General features: G+C 36.3%; 1 protein-coding gene across 1 annotated transcript in view; it reads left to right on the forward strand.

Moving 5' to 3' along the window:
• The first annotated feature begins 2,528 nt into the window (after positions 1-2,528).
• Positions 2,529-25,672, forward strand: part of LOC110371071 (LIM domain transcription factor LMO4) — a 147,027-nt gene continuing 123,883 nt past the window's right edge. The window contains exon 1 of the mRNA XM_021327158.3: positions 2,529-2,774. The gene's annotated coding sequence lies outside the window, so the exon portion shown is untranslated. The remainder of the gene's footprint in view (positions 2,775-25,672) is intronic.

The raw sequence follows: 25,672 nt of genomic DNA on the forward strand, positions 1-25,672 counted from the left end.
GCGCCGCCTGCGCGCCGATCGCGTGTGGCGCGTAGGTTGCGCGCGAGCTGCGCGCGGGCGGCGCAGAAGCGGCGCACGAACAAAAATGCACGCGCGCAGCTCGCGGACAGCTCGCGATCGGCTCGCGTGCTGCGCATTCGCGGCGCATTCGCCAGATGTGGACGCACCCTTATACATCTTTCTCCAAAATTACAGAACCGAATTTAACTAGGGTTACGTATGAAAACGCACTGTAGCAAAATATAGGAAAAAAATCTACAGAAATTCATGTAAGATGGTTCTGATCCATTTAAGTAATTCTTCCAGTTTCACATAACACATCTACATTCCTGGCTTTTAACAATTTTAATAGATTTTAAATCGTTCCTGCTACATTTCGGTAAATGCACGGTAAGATAAGAGTATATTTAACGAATAAAAAATATGAAATAAATATTTGCATATCCAAAACTGACAATAAATTATGATGATGCAGCAAACCGAAATCAAAGGTTACAAATAAATGAGTTCCCTTTTGAAAGTTAGTTATCTAGTTTGTTTGTGCTTACATCATCTGTCAAGGCTCTTTTTAACTAACTTACAAAATTAGTCAGTTTTTTTTTCTTTGTTCGATTTTTTGAAGACAACTCTACCGATTTGAAAAATCTTTAATTATATGAAAGAGAATACTTGGAGTTGGGTCCCATTGCCACCATGTCAGGATTTGATGATGGAAACCCTGAAAAATCGAGGGAAACTAACAAAATTGTAGGCACGTTTCGGGTGAAAGCTTGTTTATCGTGTGTATATCTGGTGCTTATCTAATGATGGGGACAACAGTTTGAAGCAACAAGCATGTAAGCTTTGTTGAATGACCGTAAGGTGACCATTAGATTTTGAATCACATTCTTTCTCTCCAATCTTATAGGACAAAAGGTGTAATAAATGTAGTAGTAGAAGCCAGGTCCCGAGAAGTTCTAACGCCATATTCTAATATATAATTGTCGAATAATCTATCTATCATATTTGTAACAGATTGTTAAAAAAAAAAGGTTTTAACCTTCTACTGGCTCCTCTAAAAGCTTCTCCTTTTTGGAAAGCTGTTTGGAGAATTTTAGTTTCTAATTTGGATATTTGTACGTTTTCTTCTATTGCTATCATCTACCAAGACGAAGAATCATTATATGTTGTCAATGTTCATGTATGAAATTCATATTCATAATAATTTCCAGGAATGAAAACCTAGGTTGCATTATCCCGAGATTAAAATACATCGAAGTCTTGCTTTCATTTTAAATCAGCTGGTATTTTATTTTTATCTATATTGAGAATTAAGGTTTCTGTTTAATATGAGGACTTATTCTTCCGGCGACTCTCCAATACTGGAGCCATCAGATGAACGAACTTATTTCAGTCTTGTATCAAACGATATCTTCAATTTTTTCAGTACCTATTCTTACTTTCAGACCCTTTATTATCCCATCATTATAAGTTGTAACCATAGGTGCTTTTTATTTCTCAGCACATAATCAAGCGTGCACATGAGCAAGTGTGGTGATTAATGCTCAATCCTTCTCCGTGTGAGAGGAGGCCGCAGCCCAGCAGTGGGACGATAAAAAAAGGCTGTAACAGTAACATAATGAAGATACTTACGTATTTTTTTTGTCAGCATTTTAAACAGCCAACAGCTACTAATTAGAACAGTTAAGCTGCTATAAAGTAAGAAGCTTTCGCTTTTCAGGTTGATCGTGACGCCTGTAATCTATTTTCTTTTGAAATACAAATTATGTAAGAAAAATACCCTGAGGTCGGCAAAACGTTTTTCTTCTTTTTTGCACAAAACTTTTTATGAAAACGAACTGCTTATCCGGATTTTGGTTTGTTTTCATGAGACAGAGATGCGTCTTCCATATGTCTGAAAATACATTTAAGTATGTAATGAGTGATTTGAATTATTCATAAAGTGACTAAACGATTCTCTAGTAATTCTACCAGCTTTGTTAACAGATTTGAAATTACTTGATTGATGTCTGACAGATCTTTGAAGAAAGCGCTTAAAAAGGCTTTGTAGTGTCATTTGCTAAGATGCTTTCTACCCACGATATAGCCAGGCAATTCATGACATCAAAAAGCTTTTCAAAAGTACGAAAACAATGTATCAATGTTGAATTTCAACACGATATTAAGCTATTAACTTGCCATGACACGTCGCGGATAAAGCAAACTCATTCGATTATAACGAGCGGTTTAGTTCAAATGCGGAACAATAGTTTGGGATATCATCGACAGTTTTGTATGAGGTTTCGCTAATCGCTCATGCAGCGGCCAATTTCGGCGTGAATGATCCGCCGGCGGGCGCTTTTGTGCCTTGTCCTCGATTCTAATTGAAACTATTTTGGACGCAGGACAATGCGGCATTGTCCGCGTGTCCGGCGGTGTTTGCCGCCTTTATTAATTCAGGTGGGCGTGGTCGCTGGTGGGCGGGTGTCGAGGCGGGGCGTGTTAGCGGGACCGCCCAGCGGCGCGTCGCTCGGAGCCGCGCGCGCTCGCATCGCTCAGTCGGTCTGTCGACGCGACGTCTGACGCTCATCCTTGCGCGATCGGCGACGGAATAACTTTCCAACATCGCTTACGAGTAGATGCTCCAGTAACTTGTAGACTGACCTTAGCCGTGTCCTGGCTGGTGGCAGTGCGTGAGGCCTGAGCCGAGTGGGTCCAGTGTGCAGTGGGCGTCAGTCCCGCGGGACTTGCCACGTGCTTTTGACAGTTGCCGCACGGCCCCACACGCACGCCAAGTAAGTTTACTTTATGAAAACTAATTTTACAGTAACTTACATAAAGTTCTTTACAGATTTATAACAAACTAGTTTTATGAACCTTCAAAACTTTTTCGTGTGCAGTAAAAATATTTATCCAAATGACAAAACTTTATTCAAACTTCCTAAACATAATGACAAAAATTTAAAATTATGGAACTCAATAAGTAAACATTAGTATACCCACAAAATATCGTCATTTTTCGAAAGTGGACTAAGTCACTTACATAATTCGACAAGCGGTGATCCCTACTGTCTTGAACTTGAAAAATATACTTACCATTGAAATATTCATACATCTTATTTGCTGGAGAAAATTCATCATGAATGAATTTTTATTTTCGATGCTTTTCTGTTGCCATATTTTAATCTTCGATGCCATTTAGAATGTTCGAAAGAACTTTTTCAGAACCAAGTGCGTGTAGTATTACTGAAAACATATTTCTATTGAAAATTAAAGAAATGGAAGTTATATGCCACCAAAATATTTTAGAGATTTTTTTTTATAAAAATATACTATGCTCTTTGTGAAATTGTTAGAATGTTCGAAACAACTTTTTCATTAGTAGGTACGTAAGAATGTGTAGTATTTACTGAAAACGTATTTTTCCTGATATTAAAGAAAGAAAAGTTAATAGACAAAAAAAGACTTTGAATATTTTTTGCCATAAAAAATATATTAAGCTCTAAATTGTTAGCACATAGGTAAAAAAGTGGGGTAATACGTATCCCTAAATTGAAAAAGTAATTTCTGAATTAGAGTAAGCTAACTCACTTTTGTTTTAAAAAAGAATTGTGTTAACATTGAAGAACTTGCTGCAATTGTATTTTATATAAAAAGCTTGATTTTTTTTTACAACAAGTAAATCTTTTCTCATTTATACATAATTAGCATTTCTCTAAACATTTATAACCTTTAATATATTCTGGTAATAAACTAAAAGTGATTTTGGGGCAAAGATACAAAAGACAAACCAATCATAATTATTTTATTAGGTATAGGAATCGTAATTTTCTACAATAAAGAATTATATATTGAATTAACATTATATTACGTTTAATATTAAAAGCAAAACTTTATATTAAAAAAAAACTGTCACGAAGTTGACAATCTCAATACTCCACCCCTTCTAACAACCAAAAAAGTTTAACCCACATTAAAAAAAAAAACAAAATTACACAATCACGGAACCCAAAAACAACAAGAAAAACACACGTCACTAAAATACTCTACTAACCAATTGAAATGGGAACAAATCAGTCGTCACTGACGTTTCTCTGAAGTTTTTCCTACCGCGGTATAAAAATCCCGCCCGCCCAAACCATGTTGTTGCACCCCGCGCGCCCGCGCAACCCCCCCGTCGCCCTCACCCGCTCAAATCATCGCTGACAATGTGAATTCCGTTTTATTGGGCCGACGATCTTTTTATGGCAATTGGCAACGATCGTTTTTCCATTCCGATTGGGGTGCTTTGTCGTTCTAGCGGTTTCTTTATTTTTGTTTTTCTTGGTTAGAAGAAATTGAATTTTTATTGGTATTTTTAGGTTGGTAGTTTTCAGTAGAGTTGAAAGCTTTAAACTTTGTCTTTTAAATAATCTTACTATAAGAATCATCAACACAGTTGAACTCAAAGTCACCATCGCTTATTGAAAATTGGCTCATTGGATTTGAACTTTTTTTCAACCAAAAAAGTTCAAGCAGGCAATTTTCCATTCGCCTTTTACTGTTATCTCTTTTGTAAAAATTAAATTATTGACTAATTATATGCTGCAGAGACAAAATTATGATTTCGATTTCTATTTTAAAATATCTTATGTATATTATTTTTTACTCCTGTATAAACACGTTAGTATATTCTGTTTAATATTGTATATACACTGCGATTCTCAAAACACCGTTTTTGAGAAAATTATAAAGCCATGTCATCGTATAATTTAAAATGTTCTATAAAGCATCTTTGTTTCAAAAGCTTCTTCTTGCATTATGGCAATAATCCTAAAAGTGAAAATTTACTGTGAACATATACAACATGTAACTTAATTAACGCACATCCTGAAATTAGTTTGTTCAGAATCGTTTACTGAATCGATTTATATCATTTTTAATATAGGTAATTTTTTATCCCAAAAATAATTAAAACTACGGAAATTATTGTCATATTAACCCTGTACAGTCAAAACAAATTCAAATAGACCGTAACTCAAAGTAATAAGACTTCGTGTATTGTCGGCTTTTTCCGTAGTTTCGTTATTTTGTGTCGAGTGGCGCGCGGCGCGATATTTGCGTGCGTAGTAGTATTACCAAAAAGTTCTTCAAGAATTAAAGTAAATAACAATGCATACACATGTCAAATTAAAAATTCAGTGAATGTATTATGATTATAACATAATATTCTAATTGGGGTGTTTGAGGGTGTGCGTTAATTACGTTACATGTTGTATTAGGGGTTAAAGTATGAAATTGCCGTTTTATTCTAGTAGGTTTTTGAATTGCCATAGAGTCTTCATGGTTTGAGGTTTTCGAATGGAACTTTTTTCACGTGGTTTCTGTGATGTTCTTCTTTTAAAAAATGTGAAACATTTGATTATCGATGTTCAATTGTTTTTGTTATTCAACTTAAACAAGAAAGATGGATACTGCGAAAATTTGAGTAATTTTTGAATATGAGTTCCGACGCGGGATTGAACGGCAGAAACAGCCCGCAATATCAATGCTGCATTTGAAGAGGTGTCTGCTAATGAACGCGCCGTGCGATTTTGGATTAAACGCTTTCGTGGTGGAAACTTCGACTTGAAGAACGAGCCATGAGAAAGACCGCCTGACAGGTGATTAACGAGAAATTAAGAGAGACGGTGAACGCCGATCCTAGTCAAACTACCCAGATACCCAGCCGAACACCGAATAATGTTGAAAAAATTAGCAGTAAAACAGCCACGACTCATGAATCGACCTTCACCGCTATTGCTCCATGACAACGCGAGGCCTCATACAGCAAAATAAACCGTTTTAACTCTTCAGGAACTGCAGTTGGAAACTATTCGTCTTCCTCCATATTCGCCAGACCTTGCTCTAACGGACGACCATTTTTTTTGTGATTTGGACAATTATCTACGTCACAAGAAGTTTCTTCCCAGGAGGCAGAACAAAATTCTTTCACACTGTTTGTGCAGTCTAGATCCTCAGAGTTCTATCGTAAAGGCATAAATGACCTTCTTATTAGATGACCGCAATGTATAGATAATAATGGCAACTATTTTGATTAAATAAGTTTGTTAAAAATTAAAAAAAAATACAATTTAGGTTTTCAGTACAAATCGGCAATTTCATACTTTAACCCCTATTATAATATTTTAATATACCACTTTTAATTTTGCTACAAAAAAACTATTTAACTATGTATTAAACAATAGCATACAAAGCTTACACAAATATCGGTTACATGTTATCGCCAGATCAACCACCCATAACAATTACTTTTTAGTAGCCAGATTACACAGTTAACTCACTAACCTCTAGTTAAACTAATCCGAACTATATCCGAAAATCCAGTGAATGCAATAAAAATACATGTACATAATATTACAAATAAATTATGATAACGGGCGGTTATCGAGGCTTGTTCCCGCCTGCTCCACAAAATCCTTCCCAACGGGTCCAAAGCAAGAAAAAAAGATTTTTTTAAAAGTAATATTATAATCAACAAACAGATTTTAAATACAGAGAGACAGGACAAAACTATGGAGACGATACTTTAGTTGGCGTATATTGGTACATGTTGTATATAAAAACACAAAAAAAAATAATTTCGCTCATAAGCGTTTTATTTTGCTGGAAGGAATTTGAAGGTACCTATATTTTAATTTATTTATTTTGAATAAAACTACTTTTACGGATTTTATCGCGGTTATAATAATCTTATTTTTTTTTCTACAAAATTTTGGATCAAAGTGGGAGACAATTATGAAAACTTTTCTAACAGAAAACAATGGGGTTTGGAGTGAATAGGAACAAGCCGTTACCGATAGGGTCGTAATGAGGTGACCGCCGACGCGATAACGAGCCGGGTACGATCGGGATTAGAGATGTCGCCATATTGCGCGTTTATCCTGCGTTTGCAGTGCGTTTGTGCTGCGTTTAGGAGGTTTAGTGATGGTTAATGTGGTGTTTGCTATAAATTTCTATATTATTTTATGTTTAAATGCGATTTTTTTATAAAATTTCATTATTTCATGGAGACAAATTTTTTGACCGCACATTTTGATGAACTTTAATTTTGAAATGAAAACTACAACTTCTAATCTTTTCTGATACAGCCTTCCAATTTGGGTCGCCATCTTCCTGTAATTGCTTGTTTTAAAAAACTGAAAATAAACCTTACAAAGTTTGTAACAATTTACATTAACCTATTACATTCCAATCGAGGAGAGAATGACTGTCAGAGTATCATAATCACCTTGTTTGTTTAAATCATAAACCAATTAAAACACGTACTCAAATCAATATAAAACAACAAAAAAAAAATAATGACTTCCATCGTTTCTCTAAATTAATATAATTTGAGAAGCAATATTATGTGTACTAATTAAGAGAAGGAAGTGACATCAGTACGACATCTAAACGTGGCAATAACTTTACTCAATTAGAGCTTAAAATGAAGCAGTTATGACATACGCGACTTTAACATGGAGTATGAAGCAAATGGAATGTCAACAGCCCTAGATATTATTGCAATAATTTTGCCAAAACGAGAATCAGCATCTTATCAAGAAATTTTTCGCAAGTCGACGTATTATTGATATGAGGAACATTGGATATTAATTAATAATACTAACTACTGCAGTCTGTTCTTAGAAAATGAAAGAGAGTGGACAAATAACTCAATAATATAAAAAGGTTTCTTTCATCACTAGTTCCCTCGTAATACGCACACGGTATCTTGTCTCTAGGAAAAGCTCATGTTGATTCTCTGTTGTTTTTCTACTCTGTGGCGTGTAACGAGGTCGGGCACGTTATGAGATAAATATTTATGTGTTTACATGCAGTTAGCGTTGGATCGCTAGCGCTGATGGCTTCATAAATGATATTTCAGTCGCCAGATTATCGCCCCGTATTAATCAAACTTGTTGATTTTTTATTTTATTCGAAATAGCTTGTTTACGCTACAAAAACACACGTGATACCATAAAACCAGTGATTAGATTTGACTTACAAAAACATTTTTTAAATTAAAATAAACTTTGTTGTAAATGAAAAAATATTTGGAATAATACAGTGAGCAATGAAGATGAAACATTCCATTTCTGTTGCGGAATTTCAATTACAATCAGAGTTAAAGAAACTATTTTTGTAAAGGTCGCCACAGACAATGGTATCAGATGTTCACAGGGAATTCATAACTAGAGATGAGCTTCGGTATCAGTGAGCAGTATAGTATCCGAATAACAAGCGAACGCGAAAGGATTCAGCGGTCGCATTAAAAACGGATGAGGGTTAAAAAGCAACCCGCAAATGATGGTAAATGATCGTCTTAAATAAGCGGTTATGACGCGTGGGGGAAAACGCCCGACTGTCTGGTATGCCTATTATACTCACAGTGAGAACACCTACTATATTTGCAATGAGATATTTTTTAGATAAAAAATAAATATGGAAAACTTTCAGGCCAACAAGAGTTGTTTATTTAATTTTGTAGCCTCAGTGATAACAAATTTTAATTACAATGCATTATAGGTTTTCTTTTTTCAGTCTGACATTAGAGATTAATTATGAGATGTTGAGATGTTAACTAAAATAGTTTTGGAATGTGAACTTTGATTAACTTTTGGAATAGTGAATTTATATTATAAGTGGACACACAATATGGGGAACAGGTACAGAAAGCTTAGACAAAATTGAATTGAAAATATAACATTTAAAATCGCAGCGTTTCACCCGCTGGTCTGCATAACCAGCACGGCCGATTGGTTTAGTTAGCAGTGAGCGTCGCGCCTCATTTGCTTGCCGCACCGCGCCGCCCGCCGCCCGTCGACTTTGTTACCACTCTTTTCATCCCGACACCGTTCTAACTATCCGCTGAAGTGATAAATCGGTGTCATAAAACTTTATGAATGTTTTATGCACTTGATTTTATGTTTTATAGCCGTTTGTATCTCATTTGCAAGCTTAAGGATGAAATTGTGTATTACAGCTTAAGATCTATGTATGCTGTAAGTGTCCTGTAATTAATTTTCTATAATCATAAATTAGTGAGTGAGTTCTCCGTGAAATTTTATGTTGTAAGGTAAATGGATTTGTTTCAAAAGATACCTGTAATGAAATTAAATGGCACTGAAATTCTTATATTAATTTACCTAATCGGGTATAGTTTTAGCCGTGTAAAAAATAAATATTTCGAAAAAAGCTGCTAGTCCCCAAAATGCATCAGTCTGTCTTTTACCATGTGGTAGAGAAATAGAAATTCTCTTAATATTAGAAATAGAAAAACTATTAATATACTTAAAACGCTTTTCTAAATAAATCTCCTCTAAACACATAATCTTAGAAACAGAAAAAAACTTTAATTATAACGCGGAATTAAATATCTAAAACCCTTTGAAAGCGGAGAAATGAAGAAAAAGTAGAGAAAGGGCATCGGTTGAGCGCCCAACAGGTTGACGGCGGACTTTTAATGATCCCTTAATGATTGAGCCGCGGGCGACACGATGCGTGCCACCCTGATAATGTACACACAGCCTTATACTATAGATATAGCCACGGAGTAGGGAAAGAGCGGAGATACCATAATGCTGGTAGATCAGGCGCCTTCTTCTAAGTCAAATACATACGATGAATGATCAGTTACCTACGAGTGAACTAAAGAGGCGTTCGGGTTCTTTGAGACATCGGTCAACGTGGAGTGTTTATGTGATCTTTACTGTTGACAAAACGCTTTCTTTCATCAAATTAAATGTCCGAATTATTTTGTAATTTTTAGTGCGTGCTAAAAGCGTAATTTTTAGTTTTTAAACTATCATTCTTATTTTATAATTTTTATACCTAAATCATAGAGTTGCATTGCCAATCTTAGGACCTGCATTTTGGCGCGCTACTTTTTTAGGAGATTTTCCGTTATGGCACTTCTGCTGGTAATTCTGTTCTCCATGGCTATAGCCTTTGTGTAGAGTTGCCGGTGTATATCTGGCTTTATGGTCTACTATTAAATCAGAGCTTGATAGTCAGACACGGTGGCACGGCTGTTATTGCTATTGATGCTGTATGATTGATCGTTAGCTAATGGTGATTGGATTTTTAGATCGATCGATAAATGCTACTGTGGTATTCAATAAACAGGCGGTAGCCTATTTTTCTCATATTTATTTTACTTTTTTGATATATTGATTTAAAAGTGGCAGATAAAAGAAAACATGAAAAGGGGCGTGATTTTATTTTTTAAGCAAAACAGGTTCAAGTCAACCAGCAGTTCAGCTTGCAGTTATTACTTTTTTTTTCAGACAGATGATGGTTATTTAATGTCACAATTAAAATATTCATTAATGAGAGATCCCGAAGAATCCATAGTTTAAGCTTATTAAGTTAGACCTACTAATAAACTGAAGGAACTATACTTAAGTCTATATATTTTTGCAAAGTTTTCTCGCTTAAAACTTTCTGCTAGTAGTGCTAGTAGTTTGTATCCGTTAACTTCGTTCATTAACGCAGTCTGTTGATCGAAGTCAGTCGATCAAAACTATTAAAATGAAATATTGGAATGCTTGCTAACAATACACTAAAACTTTACTATCTTAGACTGCTTTTCTGAAAGGGTACTGTATTTTTTTAAAATTATGTTGTTTTTGATTTTTCAATAATATTAAATTTGTGTAATTATGGTTGTTTGTCCATATTTAAATTGTTTACATGTCCTAAAAACAAACTTATTTCCTTCTATACACATATACACAACTAAAAACAATTATTGCATGGCAGCAAATAACTCCTCATTGCTGCCCACCGGGAGTGTACCCAAGTGGCTGGCAGTAAATTTTTGATCAAAATTATCTTGTTTTTGTATTAATTGAAATATTGATATTTTTTCTTAAATCTCTAAATTCTTATTAAACAGATCTATTTATTGCGACTTATGAATAAGAAACAGAAAATTTTGGGAACGATAACTTTCTGTTAACTTTTGCTAAACAGAACAATGCATTGTTGTGTATTGTATTGTATCTTTGAAAATAAAACTTGGAGTTTTTCCTATAAAGTTATTCAATAATTTCTGATAACTTAACTATCCAAAAAAAGTCATAAAACATTTCTAATCTTTTTCAAAATACAAAAAAAAAAAACGAAAGAAAACGGTTTTCGAGCCCCGAGTTATTTGGGCGGACAAACTCTGTAGAGTATTAGTGACAGGAAAGCAGGCGGTAAGCGCCATTAATGATTTCTTAATGATTGATTCCATGGCCCGAACGCGGTCTCGAACGCTGGATTAGACTTTTTGTTGGTTTTCCCAAAGCTAAAGCTAGAGGAAAATTTAGTAAGTATACCACATTTCATGTGTTTTAAGACTAATTTAAAAAGAAGAGATTTTAGGACAAATATTTTTGACAGCAAAATCCTGAAGATGACGACTAGTAGTCCTGTGCGCAACTGGGGTGTTCTCTCCGGAAATGAAATTAAATATCTGTTGAAATTATTTTTTAAGTTCAACAGCGATGTCGTTAGATGTACCAAAACCTAAACAAAATTTTAATCCTTCAGGTTAGAAAAATACGACGTTGTATTTGTTCGCGCTTTGGCTCAAAATTTCGAATTTTTTTCGCTGCATATAATTAAAGCTACAAACAGTGATTCTTATGTCGTGTCGAGTGCGGATGTACTATCGAATTACTTGGTGGTGCTGGTATGTGCGGCGTGGCTATGCCGGCGGCGGCCCATTAAAAATAATCGATGCTTGCGAAAATATCGAGGGCTTTCCACTAATGACATCGCGCGGGAAAACAAAGCGAACCGGGTCGACACAGCCGAGCGACTGCCGCGCCATCTAACTCCCGCTCCGATTCAAATACGGCCTAAGGACGTGTGACGACTTGGCGAGTCACGGGAGTGCTGCAGCCTGAGACGGCGACTGATTTACCGTTATAAGTGTGCGTGGGCCTTAAGACCTTAACATTCTCTTGAAGACGTAAACAGCGAAAATACACGCCGTTTTTATTTTCCTAGCAAAACAGACGGTTGATAAATGCACACTAATAAAGCAAGTTCTACGAATAGACAAGGGAAATAAAAAGTGAATTTAGTAAAATTAATGGCACCGGAAAATATTGCCCGATTTTACGAGTAGCTACGGAACGTCGGTAACGGAAGTTATTTCCCGAATTTGGTGTTTAATAGGTTAATTCACGTGGAAGATGTTTGTGGAGCACCGCGGCGGCGGCGGCGGGCCCGCGCCCGCGCCTTGTTTTTCTTACAAATGAAATTATTGCGCGAATAAAATATTTTACTGTCTGTCAATTTGGTTGTTTCACTTCGTCGAAATGTTCCGCCAGATATTAAGCAGAGGTTAAAATTTTATTTGCACGGAGTTATTGCTCGAATGCCGGCGAGTCTCGGCGTGATGTTGTTGAATTCTCCTCGGTACATCGGGCTCGTTCGTGGCCCATTATTGCTTGATGTAAGACAATGCCTACAAATAAAATAAAATACTCTTATTTATTGCTTCGTAGAATATCGAGAGGACTTCGTTCGCTAGAAGTGTCTTGTGATAGAAAGATGGTCACGGTAAGAAAATAATGACAATGTATCACTGATGGGTACATGCGTTTAAAAAATAAAATCAATAACTAAGATGGAGGGATAACGTATGGAATTTGTGATGGCTCTGGAACACACGTAAATATTTTACATCTTTATTGTTTTATTTTATGGATTCGAAAAACTCTGGCCGCCCCTTCTGTAAGTACCAAATTATATCTATAAATCCAATTTTTAAACGGTAAACTTTATAATTATTAGGTATTTTTAGCAAAATGTAAGCCTCTGAAAGTATAATTTAGTATTTTATGGATCATCTAGGTAATCCTGGCTGATTAATTGTGTCTAAAGCTACTTAGTTACTAAATAAATTTTCTTTTCTATTTTTGTGACCTTTCGAAGTTATCGATAGAGGATCTCTATCATGACACTAAACTTCAACATAGCCAAAAATATGCATTTGTTTCTTGACTTCTATTTAAATATACCAAAGATAGATACGTGTGTCGTGTGATACGTGTGTCTACCACTATAGCACATGAGTGAAAACATACTATAGCCACTAATAAGCAATTCTATTTATCTGAAACGAAACATCCAAAAAACAAACACTCACTAATTAGAAACAAAACAAAAAAAAAGAACAAAAAATCATATCTAGACTCGCAGAAATACATCAAAATACTACCTATAGGTAGGTACGTGTTGGTAGCGGATTGAATGCACCTGTGATACGAATATAGTTGGACGCAACAAAGCTGGTGTAATTGGTGCATTGTAGAAGGCCGCGGGCTACCATCGTTAGCCTTTCTTTCCTTCACCCGGTTTTGTCCGGGCCGCGCTTGCTAATTAACTATGAAATTAATTGACGCGGCAAAGTTTCCGAGTGAAACTTGAATTAATTGGCACGTCCGACTTCAGCCTAATTAGGAGCCTGAGGCTTTTCAGTATCGCGCTCGTTGATGCCGTGAAAAACACACAAAAGTGTTGTGTATAGTTTGATGTGCGGGTTCTCGGTTCCATCAAAATATTCTCTGTGCGATGTTAATTGCGTGGCGAGGTGAATGTGTGCGATTTTTGAAGGAACGGCGTTTTGGTGCTTCTGTGAATCTGATTTGTAATTGGATTACGTACTTGAAGTTTTTTGTGAGTAGGATTTGTGTAACATCTGAATAGATATCTCTTTCGTACCTCATTTTGTCTCTTTTGTAATACTTAGTAAAGTGCTATAGATGACATATCTAACTTTTCTTTCCTATCATTATGTACTTACTTTCTAAGGGTAACTTAGAGATCAGTAAGTACTTTAATTTTAAGTCTGAAATTGACAATCTGCCTCGAGCCAGACGGTCATTCTTTCTCAATTATTATTACAAGACGCCTGTGTCCTGCTGTAGGGCAATAAGAAAAACTGATGAAGAATCAATCGTCAATAGGTATTATTTTGCAATAACAACCACTAAAAACCTCACTTATTTACACATTTTTGATCCAACACCCAAATAACACATAATTCGGTACAACAACAAAACACGTTCCGTTCCCTTAAATCAAATAACAAAAGCTGTTATTTAGTTCGCTTATTTAGAATTCCCAGTGTTGTCTATCATTATTTATTTGTAAGTGCACAATATAAACACAGTTCGCGGCAAGGGCCGGGTGGAGGAAAGCTTGTCCCGGGGCTAAGGAACCACCATAATTAACATACATTATGAATTATCGAAAATGACCGACTCGATAGACCTAATTACACGTTGCCGCGGCAACAGCAAGCCGAAGTAATGAATAGCCTTGTATTTTATTAATACGTGTTGCCGACCTGTATTAGATATCTTTGTTGGGATGAATCATATTTTATGAGCCTATTACGTGTTAATTGGGTTTATGTGGGCGTGTTTTGTTTTTTTTTTAAGTTCGAATTTCGAAATTTAAATTAGATTCGGTAATTTTAAATGGAGCGCTAGGATATTAATGTTATTAATTTGTTCTTTATCTGAAATTAATTTGGTTTTAATTTTGTAAGTTTTGCGGTTCTATGATTATTTTAATTTGAATGGTTCATTTTAGTTCAAAATTAATTTGTTTATTTTAGTTACAGTTGATTGCCTTCAAACAAGAAAAGTACTAAAAAAATACACTTCCAAGAAGGTTTCATTCATCGTCAATTTCACGACCCAATCAGTTTCAGTTGCAAATTCAAAAAAGATATATTTTGAGATACCGATCGAGTATTTTACGACGATCCTGTTATTGGAGTATTTACCGGTATTTTTCAAAGATGTTCGTATCAATACGAATTTATATTTCCGCTTCGGTTTGTCGGTGCGGGGGAAAATAAGCCTGTTGGCGGGAGAATACTTCCGGATGGCTGCACAAACTGAATGATGAGGTATGGTACGATATGTTTGGGGTACACAGGTGGTATTTAGGTACCAAGCAATATAAGTGTGGAAGATTAAAAAAAAATGTACGGTATTTTATTTGTAGCTCAAGAAAAATAAAATTTTTGGTAGCTAATTGACAAAATAACTCCAAGTTATAAAATTCTATCCAATTAATTTCGATAATTCCTCTCAGACAAAACAAAAGGTCTTCCAAAACCAAATGCATCCTTGACTCCTTAACGAATATTAAAAAAAAACATATCCATAAATCTAAGTAGGTATAGGTCATTACCTCAAGTGGTCTCGCAGTGACCGCTAATGACCGAACGATTGCAGAACGCCTCGTTACCACTGCCATTGTCAAAGAGTTGTTCATTCGTTCTTCATTCAAGGCGTTCTTCATTCGAATTCGTCTTACGTGACCGTGACGTCACCGGAACGAAAGGATTACGTTCGAAATTCGAAAATCTACAAAGATTCTATAATTGAAATTTTAAGGCACTTCCTGTACTATTGTTTGTTTTATGACTTCTGATTGGGTATTAGGAAGTTATTATAATGCTGTGTAGTATTATTTGAGTGCTATTTAATTTGTTACATCCTTTAGTTTTAGTATGAGAAATGTAGTTAAATTATGAGAAATCAAGTAACGTTTGTTAGAGCTTTTTGTGTAATTGTATTGTTTTTTCCAGTGTTTGCTAATTTCATCAGAAAATGGAAAAAGCAAGAAAATTGAAAGGCTTAGTTAGTGTTCAAAAGGCCCTCTCAGGGGTTCATTTACAACTCCCAGCTATATTTACTTAACATAAAATTCATAGTTAGCAAAAACATGAACACAACCAATTAATACAATTAAAACGAAAACTTTGACCGTTCAACTTACTGTTCTTTAACGAGCTGAATTAATTAATAATTAATTATATTCGCGATGTTTGCATACGTTCATAGTGCACCGAACTAATGTATGCACTGGGTGATCGAGCCAACTTGATTGCTTTTCTTTCTCAACTTCGCTCACTTCGCTCGCTCCGCTCTCTTCGCTCCATACGAAGTTAACGTGTGTTGTTGACGAGCTATTATAGTTCGTGTTTTCCTTTAAGCTTCACTGTCTAACTTTTGAAGCAATTGAGAGCAATGTAGAAAGGTCGATACTCATTAAAATTCGTAGAATATCTGACTATATTTAGAAGCTTATTAGTTTACATGGTTTTCGCCTGTTCTTCGAAAATGTACTCTGAATTGAATTTCGTTATCTAATACATTTTGCAATCAGTAAATATTGGTGCTGAAACTTAGGCCTGTAAGTCTAGCACTTGACCAATTGCCATTATTGATTTATTCATTGCAAGACCAATAATTATACTAAGCTACAGCGGCTCGCTTCTCATTCGAATTTGCCTTCGTGTTACAACATTTCATAATTCTTAGACATTACTCCGCATAAGCGCTCACTAAATAACGCTTAAAACACGTTGACAACATGGCTATTTGTTAGCCGTAACAACAATAACACAACAATCGTATAACAATAAGCCATTAGACAAGTTGTGGAAATTTTCCGGTTATTTCCGATTCACACCGATTGTTACGGCCGAGTCGGCCATTCGAAGGGCCATAACTCGGCCGGAGAGCCGCTTCGAGTGGGGTCTATGGCCAACGACCACGGAATCGTATATTTATGGTATATTTGTGGTATATTTACGGCCTATATAATGCGGGAGATTTATTGGGTGCGGCGTAATTAGCTCGCGTTTAGATTTATAATCTGAATTTGTAGAGCCAGTTGTGGCCACTTTTTAATGGCACGCTTAGTGCTAATGAGCCGGTCGACTGGCTGTAGCTTTTAATGATACGCACGCCGTCTACTATGAAAGCACGGAACACAATGGCGTCGTATTGCTCGCAGGAATTCTTTTGAGGATAATAGGCGGGATGCATTTAGATCCTTTGTCTCGGTATTGCTAAGTAAAATCGATGTTTATCTGTCATAAATTAGTATAAATAAGTCGGATGGGCGAGTGCGCCGGCGCCGCGAGCGCGCGTAAATCACGCACAACCGCTTATTAAGTTGTTAGGGGCGGCCGAGCCTGGGCCCACGCGTGCCCGCTCCGCCGCGCTCCGTCCACGCCCTTATGTTTGCGCTAGCGCACAACCTTGTAGCTCCGGTTTGTTCCCATAAACTTGTTTATTCCTTGTAGATACTTGTGAACATACAAAAAGGGACAATTATTTATAAGCCGTGTATGTAGACACAGTACCTTTCATGACTTTGTTGTTTTCATTGACAAAAGATAAGTTTCTCTAGAAAGTAAGCTAAGCTGATGTTGTTTTTTTCATGCTTACCTATACAGGACACAACGGACAAAAACTTTAGAGAAACATCGTAAAGGACTAATGCTTGTCACCTTCTTGGAACAGCAAGAAATAGCCAGTTCTTGTTGGAATACTTAGCCCAACAATCGCCACTAACAAAATGAACAAGTTTGCACATAGGTAGTTAGAATTAAAACAGCCCATTGTATCTACATTGTCGCAGCCCTTGCTAGTTGCAGTACACCATTGTATGTGCGATTACCATTGTGAAAGTCAACAGAAATGTTGTAGGTATAAAAAAAATACCTATAATAAGTAACTCTGCCTGTTTGTGGCACTTTCTCGCTAAAACTACAGAACTGATTTTAATGAAAGGTTGTATACCAAAACTCTGACAATCTTCAATAAGGACTTCTACTAAAGGACCACTTTTTCCCGGTTACTGTGAAGCCGAAAATCGATCTTAGTGGCGTGCACTTGGAGAGGCCTATGTCCAGCGGTGGACTGCGATAGGCTGATGATGATGTGAGTGGTTCTACCGGGACGCGAGTGAAACCGTGAGGAAAAGCTAAGGTGTTCGTGAGAACGACAATATCATACAAATACCTAGTCATTTTCCAGATGTCACCCAAAATCAACCAGTCCTGATCCTGATTGATATTAATTTACTCATGTTTAGTACAAGAAACATTTCATGCAACCTTACGAAACATCTTGTAACTCTCAAAATGTCAAGCAACACTATACATTTGTGAAAGTAACTCAAAACTTCAGACAACAATGAGCCATTTCAAATCATCTATCGAGGTATCTACAGGATTTCACGACCAGCGTACGCCCATACCGCGGGCAAAAAGACTGTGACGAATCCTGATATTAAATTAATATAAGTAATATAGGTATATATGGGTATCTCTTCTTGTTTAATTCTTGGAACTTACAGATTGAAGATAGTGGCTAAATTAATTATTTTGTTTATGTTGTGTCTGCGATGCGATGGTGTATTGTTGATGTTCTTTCAACTGTTTATCTTCTGTATAGGTATATATGGTATATATCTTATGTATGGTATAAAGCTAGAGATATATGTGTATAAAAGGGATTTGCCACTATATGATTAATCACGATATCTAAAACTAAAGGTAACAATGAGACCTCCGATAAAAACTGATTTTTAGGAAGCTCCAATCTCAAAACGGAATCTAGTAAAAATAATTAAATGGATTAATGCCAGGTCTAAACCATAGGTAAATATTACCAGTTTAAGTATAGCATCTGTAAAAAAATTAAAACTTTTCAATTTACCAATATACTAAATATTACTTAAAGAAATAAGATTGGACATTATACACCAGACAGACAATACTACCTTTAATAGGAGTCACTATTTTTTTTCTGCTTTTGCCTATTTCAACAAATAAATCATTTCAATCAATTCTAACCAAACAGTTTAATGAAGGCAAATTATATCTATAAAGCTCACGACTTGCAGAATAAATAAATTAAACACAACTGATTATTTGATGTAAGACTACGGACATCAATTTCATTTCTTAATTAAGCGGTTAATTACCATTCATCATGCGTAATTGCTTCACTAAATCACGAATACCCATAAAAATGAACAGTTTTTTATTGAACTTAATTAAAGATTTAATATGACATATGTATTTACAGATGTCGTAAGTAGGTACCTACTTTCAATCGTAGTAAGTAGGTACAGTTATGAAAAAAAGTTTTATTAAAGAAAGTTACTAAAAGTTTTGTATTGAAGCTTATTTTTTGAAAAATAACACGAAACTAAAATATACACAAACCACCTTGATTAGAATAATTTTCTTTGTATTTACCAATTAGCCATATAATGAAATGATTTACGTACACAAAACAGCCAGTGGATAGCAAATATTTTCGCTACGTGCCTGCATACCGAACTGTTTTGTTGACCAGACATAAGTAGGTACAGGCGAGTCACGTAGAATTGGCATGTTATAACAACTTAATGATGTTCGGTAATTTACCGACTTCAATCACCTTCATTACGGGAATCTTTTCGGTATCGGTAAAAACCGCACGGTAAATAAAAGTGCGCCCATTTAGTACATTCGCACTGAAAACTAGCTAATACATTTAATGAAAAAGCTTTAATTGCAATGCAAGGAATTGTCAACTTTAACACCCTCCATATAAAGTTAATTTTACACTAACAATATTTATTTAAAATGTCGTTAAATATAAAGATTTGCAATTAATATTAAACCTTATGATGATGTGATAAGGTTATTAATCCAACGCTGATTAAGAATTAATATCTATCCTTACTAATGTCGCGGTAATGGTGCAATTGGAATATAATGACCGTACGTAAGTCAATCAAACTGTAATGCTAAGATAAAATCATTATTAGGCTTTCTATATTTACCAGACGACTAATTTTTCAAACATATAAGTGTAATGTAATGATACTAAATAAATTAAAGATCCTCAATTTAAGGGTCTACAGTAATGATCTTTCCTTTAACAAATGACCGGATAGAACCAATTTTAAACTATTCGTCACGATAATTAAAAACAGTAATAAAACTTAAACAAGTTCCTGTCCCAATTACATACCTTCCCTGGATCGTGGGTAGAAAACACGTGAACATAATTTACTAGGTGTTAGATCATATATTTCAGTAATCGGTGTGTCTAAGATAACATTGGTTCGTCGAACGGTATAGGGCGTGTGCTCACTGCGCGCGAGTCGAGTTTGAGCGATATGCCCGATAATGTGGACTCGTTACCGACGCGTGAGAAGCGCCGCACCACCATTTCTCAGGACGAGATGAAAAAAATATACATGTTTGTTATAGCAACGCATCATTTCGGTCGTAGACTTTACGTAGTGTTTTTTGCGAAGGTTCTTTTTACCTACATATACTTAGTTGGCTGTGGCATGAGTAATCTCTAAGGAGAAAAAACGACTGTAATTAATTTAAATTACATTCACAAATAAACATTTAAATTAATGACGCTTATAAAACAAACCCTTTTCTTTACACGCATTCGTACTCAAACAGGCATCGTTTAAAAGACGCGCCGTGATGACGTCACATCACAATAATAAGCGTCATTACTTGATTACACCGTGGCGTCATTACCCCCACACATGAGCTGTGTGACGTCATTACCCGGTTTTTTCGCAATTTGTCGGGAAACATTAATTAAAACACTCCCTCGGCATTTGAGACAGTGAAGTCCCGCGTAATACCCGGCACACAGCGGGCGCAGATTACTCATATCATTATTTAATTCATTAACTTTTTTGCAAGGAACTGTACTGGAAACTTTAATGAGACGTAATACTGTAATTGCCTCAAAAGACCAACAAACCACTTAGGAAACAAAAACAATTAAATGGCGTTCTCAATGCCAAGGTTCGTTCGTTACTTAAACTGGTTACTTCAATGAAATTGCTACGTAAATAAAGCAAGGGAAAGGCCGCAAAACAAAACGATGGCTGTGTAAAAATGATGCTACGTTGGTGAATTTTAATAAGGCAAAAAGTTTGTTTGTAGTAATATTTGTTTGGTAGCTCATTTCGGCGCTCACGTAGGTGCGGGCGGGGCAGCGCGCGATGTGCCGCCTGCTTTGCACGTCGTCATTTCCTCGAAAGTAATTCAAATGGAATCGTGTGCGCCGTTATTAAATATTTCATAACTTACCTCGCCCCCCGGCCCTGACTGTGTCTCACGACCCCCTCCCTCCCGGCGACCGCATATTAAAGTCATAAAAAAGGGTTGTTTGATCTATCCCCTAAAACAATTTACATATCTCGGCTCAGGCCGCCGCTAAATTATTTAATTAAGAGAGGCATAAGTTTTTATTATTTTAATATGTCGGGTATAAAATTGTGTTAATGGAACAATGCCGCCATTGTGGACTGAATTTTAACCCTCGAAAGCGGGGAGATTACGAGCATCGACGTAAATATACGAAATACTGAAAGTGTTCTAATTTAGTTTCGCAAATAAATTAATGGTTTGTGTAATTAAATGGTTAATCTTCGTTGATCTCTACAATAGTCTCTTTTATTGGAGTAAGTATTTAAAAATCTTAGAAGCTGAGCTAAAACCGAGTCAAAACTGAAGCAACCAGATAAAGTGCAAGCAAAAGTCTGGTAGCCTTTTAACAAAAAATAAAATAAAAAACAGAACAGTACTTATTTATGCGTAAAGCAGCTACAAACAGCAGCAAACGGTTCGGTATTACGAGCGTAGTTTGCTAGGACACTGCTAAGCGAAGGCATGCGAAATTAGTGTCGCATTACTTGACCGGTGAGCAATAAACATTAGGCAGAGTAAAATAGGATAAAAAGAGTCGGTATGCGGGCACGCGACGCCGGTATGTTAAGCAGCGGTAATGAAAACTGCGTCGGATACACGATTACTCGCGTCCTCCGATCTTGCTGGGAATTCAACACCCTGTGTGTTATAAGAGGAGCGCTAAAGACAGGTGCGTGCTTTAGTTTTCAGTAACTAGTTCGACATACGCCTACAGTAAGTAATATAAAAAATATTTAGACATTTCCAATGAATATGTCCATGTGTATTTCTCGCAAAAAATATTGAACGAATTTTTATGAAAAAAAATTATACATAAAAAAAACGTAAGTGAATTGTGGGAAACAGCTATTTAGTTTGTCTAGTGTGAGTTACAGCGCTTTCATACAAGCGGATTTTCCGCTCGGTTTTTCCATGTACACGCGCCAGCAAACATTTGACAACTCTCGGTTATATAAAGACATTTTTTTTAATACCACCTTATAAATCAATTTTAATCTTTAAGCACAATTGAAAAAAAACTTTGGTACATTTCTCACGTTCAGTTCCTAACTTGGCCCCACCTTTCTCGCACTCTTACATACCGTACGGCGCACAGCATTACCCACTACACAGGGTGAGTTGACCACCCCAGGTTAATGAGAGTATTTTTATGTGCTCTCGCAATGAGGAATGCAAATTCAGTGGCGGTTACCGACGTTACTCGCCATTGTTTCACCGTCGCTTAACACCCTACGACTTTTATACCTTTAACCCCCGAATAACGGAGACTTTAGTGATACTCTGTTTTTGTTTAGCGGGTTATGTGTTTAAATTTATTTATTTGAAGGAATATTTTTGGGTGTTGTGTATTTTTTGTTACGCTTGTTGAAAATAAGTAGGTACCTATCGACTAGATAGGTACCTACTTATTGGTTAGTGGTTTTTAGTAGAAGCAAGCTTTGGTCTAAACTTAGTGATTCTAGCAAAGGTTTTCATTTCATACTGTTCATTGATCTGGAAAGAGCAGCTGATCTATAATTAAAATGGATTTAATAGTGACCTCAATAAACCTCATATTAATCAACAATATTAATTTTTCCGTCACTATAATTGCAACAAAAAAAACCTCCAATCTATCACAGCGACAGCAAAAATAATGGACATCGTGATTTCCGTCCATGTTTCGGATTTTAAGCTGCACTGTAATGAAAATTGAAATATTTTTTGCGCAGTAAATAACTGTGATTGAAATGTAAAAAAAGAAAGGGAACACAAAGGTGACGAGGTTTGCGCTTTCACGCAAATTATTTTATTGTAATCAATCAGCGTATTGCGCGGCGGGCAGGCAGCGCGCGACACGGCCGGCGCGGCCGACACAAGCCGCCCAAATTGCGAAGCTGCCGAACCTACCATGTTTTTATTCCAATTTTTCTCAACAACGAATATTGTAAATGGGAACGCGCAATTTATTTCATTCACTCGCGAGTGATTGCTTATGATGTGATTGTTAACTGCATTTTCCTCTCAATATTTTTCAATTCATATTTATATGTGTAACACACAACCGAGGGACGGAAACGTTACAATTTTATTTTTAACATGTTTGCGCGTCGTTTAAAATAAATGTTAAGCCTCTTAACGTCGATATTTATCACAATTTGCGACGATGTAATAACTATGGTTGGTTAAGTAAAGGTGAAGGGTTTCAAGCGATTACTAAGAGACAAATCGTTCAGGTGGTATTTGTGTATCTTTTGGTGATTCAACGCTTTGTACATTTTCATGTGCATAAATACTCCAACTTGAATCATCTGACTACAAGCGATACACGATATTTCATATGCACTGCAATATGAAATGCATAAATAGGAGTATGTTAAACGATGTATAATTAAATGGCCATTTACAGAACTTGACCAACATTTAAGATGAACAGAAACGCAGCTAATTCTCAACATTAACAAAACACAAAGCGTCATTTAATTCCAAAACTTGCACACAGATAGTCAAACTTTTTCGTTCGGCCACTAGTTGGCAACTGCCTAGAGGCAGGTTCAATTACGGGCACGTTGCGCACCCAATAATTGGCAGTAGGGCCCGCGACAAAGCGCCCACAATGGGCCCTGATTAATTTCCGAACTGCACCCGAATTCTAACTAGCAAACACGCGACGAACGCTCCGTGAAACCTGCACGGGAAAATTACTTCGCCGCTGTAGTCGGCAGTAGACCAGCCCCTTATTGTCTAGCCAGTGTATCAAAGGTTTTTGTCTGCTCCGATTGTTATTGGCGTCTGCTGATGCTGTTTTGTTTTTTTCTTTTTGTGATACGTGTCACGGTGATGTGATTAGCTGAGCTTTTTGATGGGTGCTCGATGGGTGTTAGTAGTGACTAGGTTAGTGTTAAACAAGGCTAGTATGAATGTTTAGGTATCTATGTTCTAAGGTAAGTAGCTTTAGAACGAAAAATGTAAATTGTATGTAAAATATTTCACCATTGAATTTAATGTTTTTTTTTATTATTTAAAAGTTGATAATTTTTTTACATAAGAAATACAGTAGTACGCTTATATGCATTCAATTGAATTATGCAAGCAGATTTACAAAACATCTTATCACCGGTCAGCCCCAACTTAATCTAGATTCCAAGGCGCAAAGATAACAAACAAAGGCCCAGTTTCGCTCTGCTGTGTTAATTGAATCTCCAACTATCAGATGATGGCAGCGAGAGTGAGCTCGGAGGGGGAGGCTGGGAGGAAATTAAACGTCATATGGTCACTTTCTTCCCCGGAACAATGCGCTGTTAATAATGATACTTGTCTTATGTTCTGTTACAACTTTAGTTAAAACTGTGACGCTAGAGCGATGTTTTATTTATAGCTTCATTTTAATTTATCGTGAATAAGGAGAACTATAATATGTCGTGCATAGGATGATTGTTCATTAATACGACTTAACATTACATATAAGAAGTTGACTTAGCATCGGCTACGCGACAGCTACGAAGCGTGCTACGCATTTACGCGTAGCACGCGCGTAGTTTTATTATATGCGCGTTATGTTAACGCCCATTGTTAGTTAAGAGGAATGGGAAACCTAGGTTATATTGAAATGTAACCTTAAACTTTAAAATTTTTACATATAAAAACTCCATACAGCAATCTTGATAAATTCCGCAGTGTTTAAGTAATGTTATTGAAAATGTGCAACTTCCGTTACCCCCATTAACTAGTGCTTACCTTAAGCATTAGATAATTAAGTAAACTTCTTATAAAACTCTGCCCTACCTACTACTTAGAACTACCTAACTAATCAACGTGCACTGCGAATCAGCACTGCAGGAAATTAACCGACGACATACTGAGGACGGGTTGTCTATGGCTGCTCAATTACGTTGCTTACTCTATGCCCAGAAATGCTTGATTTACTGCCAGCTTCTAGTAATAGTGGCCTTTGAAATCTTTGCTTATGGTTTAGATTAGTTTGGTGAATGGAGGTTGTAAGTGTAATGTTATTGTTTATGGTTTTGTTTTATTGGGGTTATATCATTTGTCGCTGCTTGTTTTTATTTTATAGAGTCTAATAAATAAGAGCGCCCACGTCGATACGTGTGGGGCTGATCTGGTAGCAAACGGCTAGGAGACATATGTAATAAGAAAGTTCATACCTAGCACTGAAGTAAATAATTTTATGTTGAAATTATTTGAGGACTAATGCAAGCTCAAAGCCATTACCACAATCATAAACAAAAACAACACCAGACCATTAGTTCATTCAATTCAACGTCTTAATTATTCCTTAATTAAGGCTCCATTTACTTCAAAAACGCTTGAAACAGAGAACAGAGGTGTTCACTCAAAATCCGCTTGTAAATAGAGGCGTTCGTACGTTGAATGACGTGACGACGGCGTTGCGTCGCAGGCCGTAGTGTCCTACCGTTTAATTTCCTGGCTGACGACGCGTCGCCGCCAACTGATTGTACAAGTCCAGTTTGTCGACAACAACTGCTGCCAGTGTTAGCTAATGTTTTCCCAACTTAGTTTTCGAAACGCTGTAATAGGTCAGTGTGAAACTTTTTGGAAGTTGCTAGAAGTTGGTGCTGGTAAATCCTCATGAAAACACTGGTTTAAAATAAAAGC

The sequence above is a fragment of the Helicoverpa armigera genome, chromosome 6, assembly GCF_030705265.1.
Source record: "Helicoverpa armigera isolate CAAS_96S chromosome 6, ASM3070526v1, whole genome shotgun sequence".
Lineage (NCBI taxonomy): Eukaryota > Metazoa > Arthropoda > Insecta > Lepidoptera > Noctuidae > Helicoverpa > Helicoverpa armigera.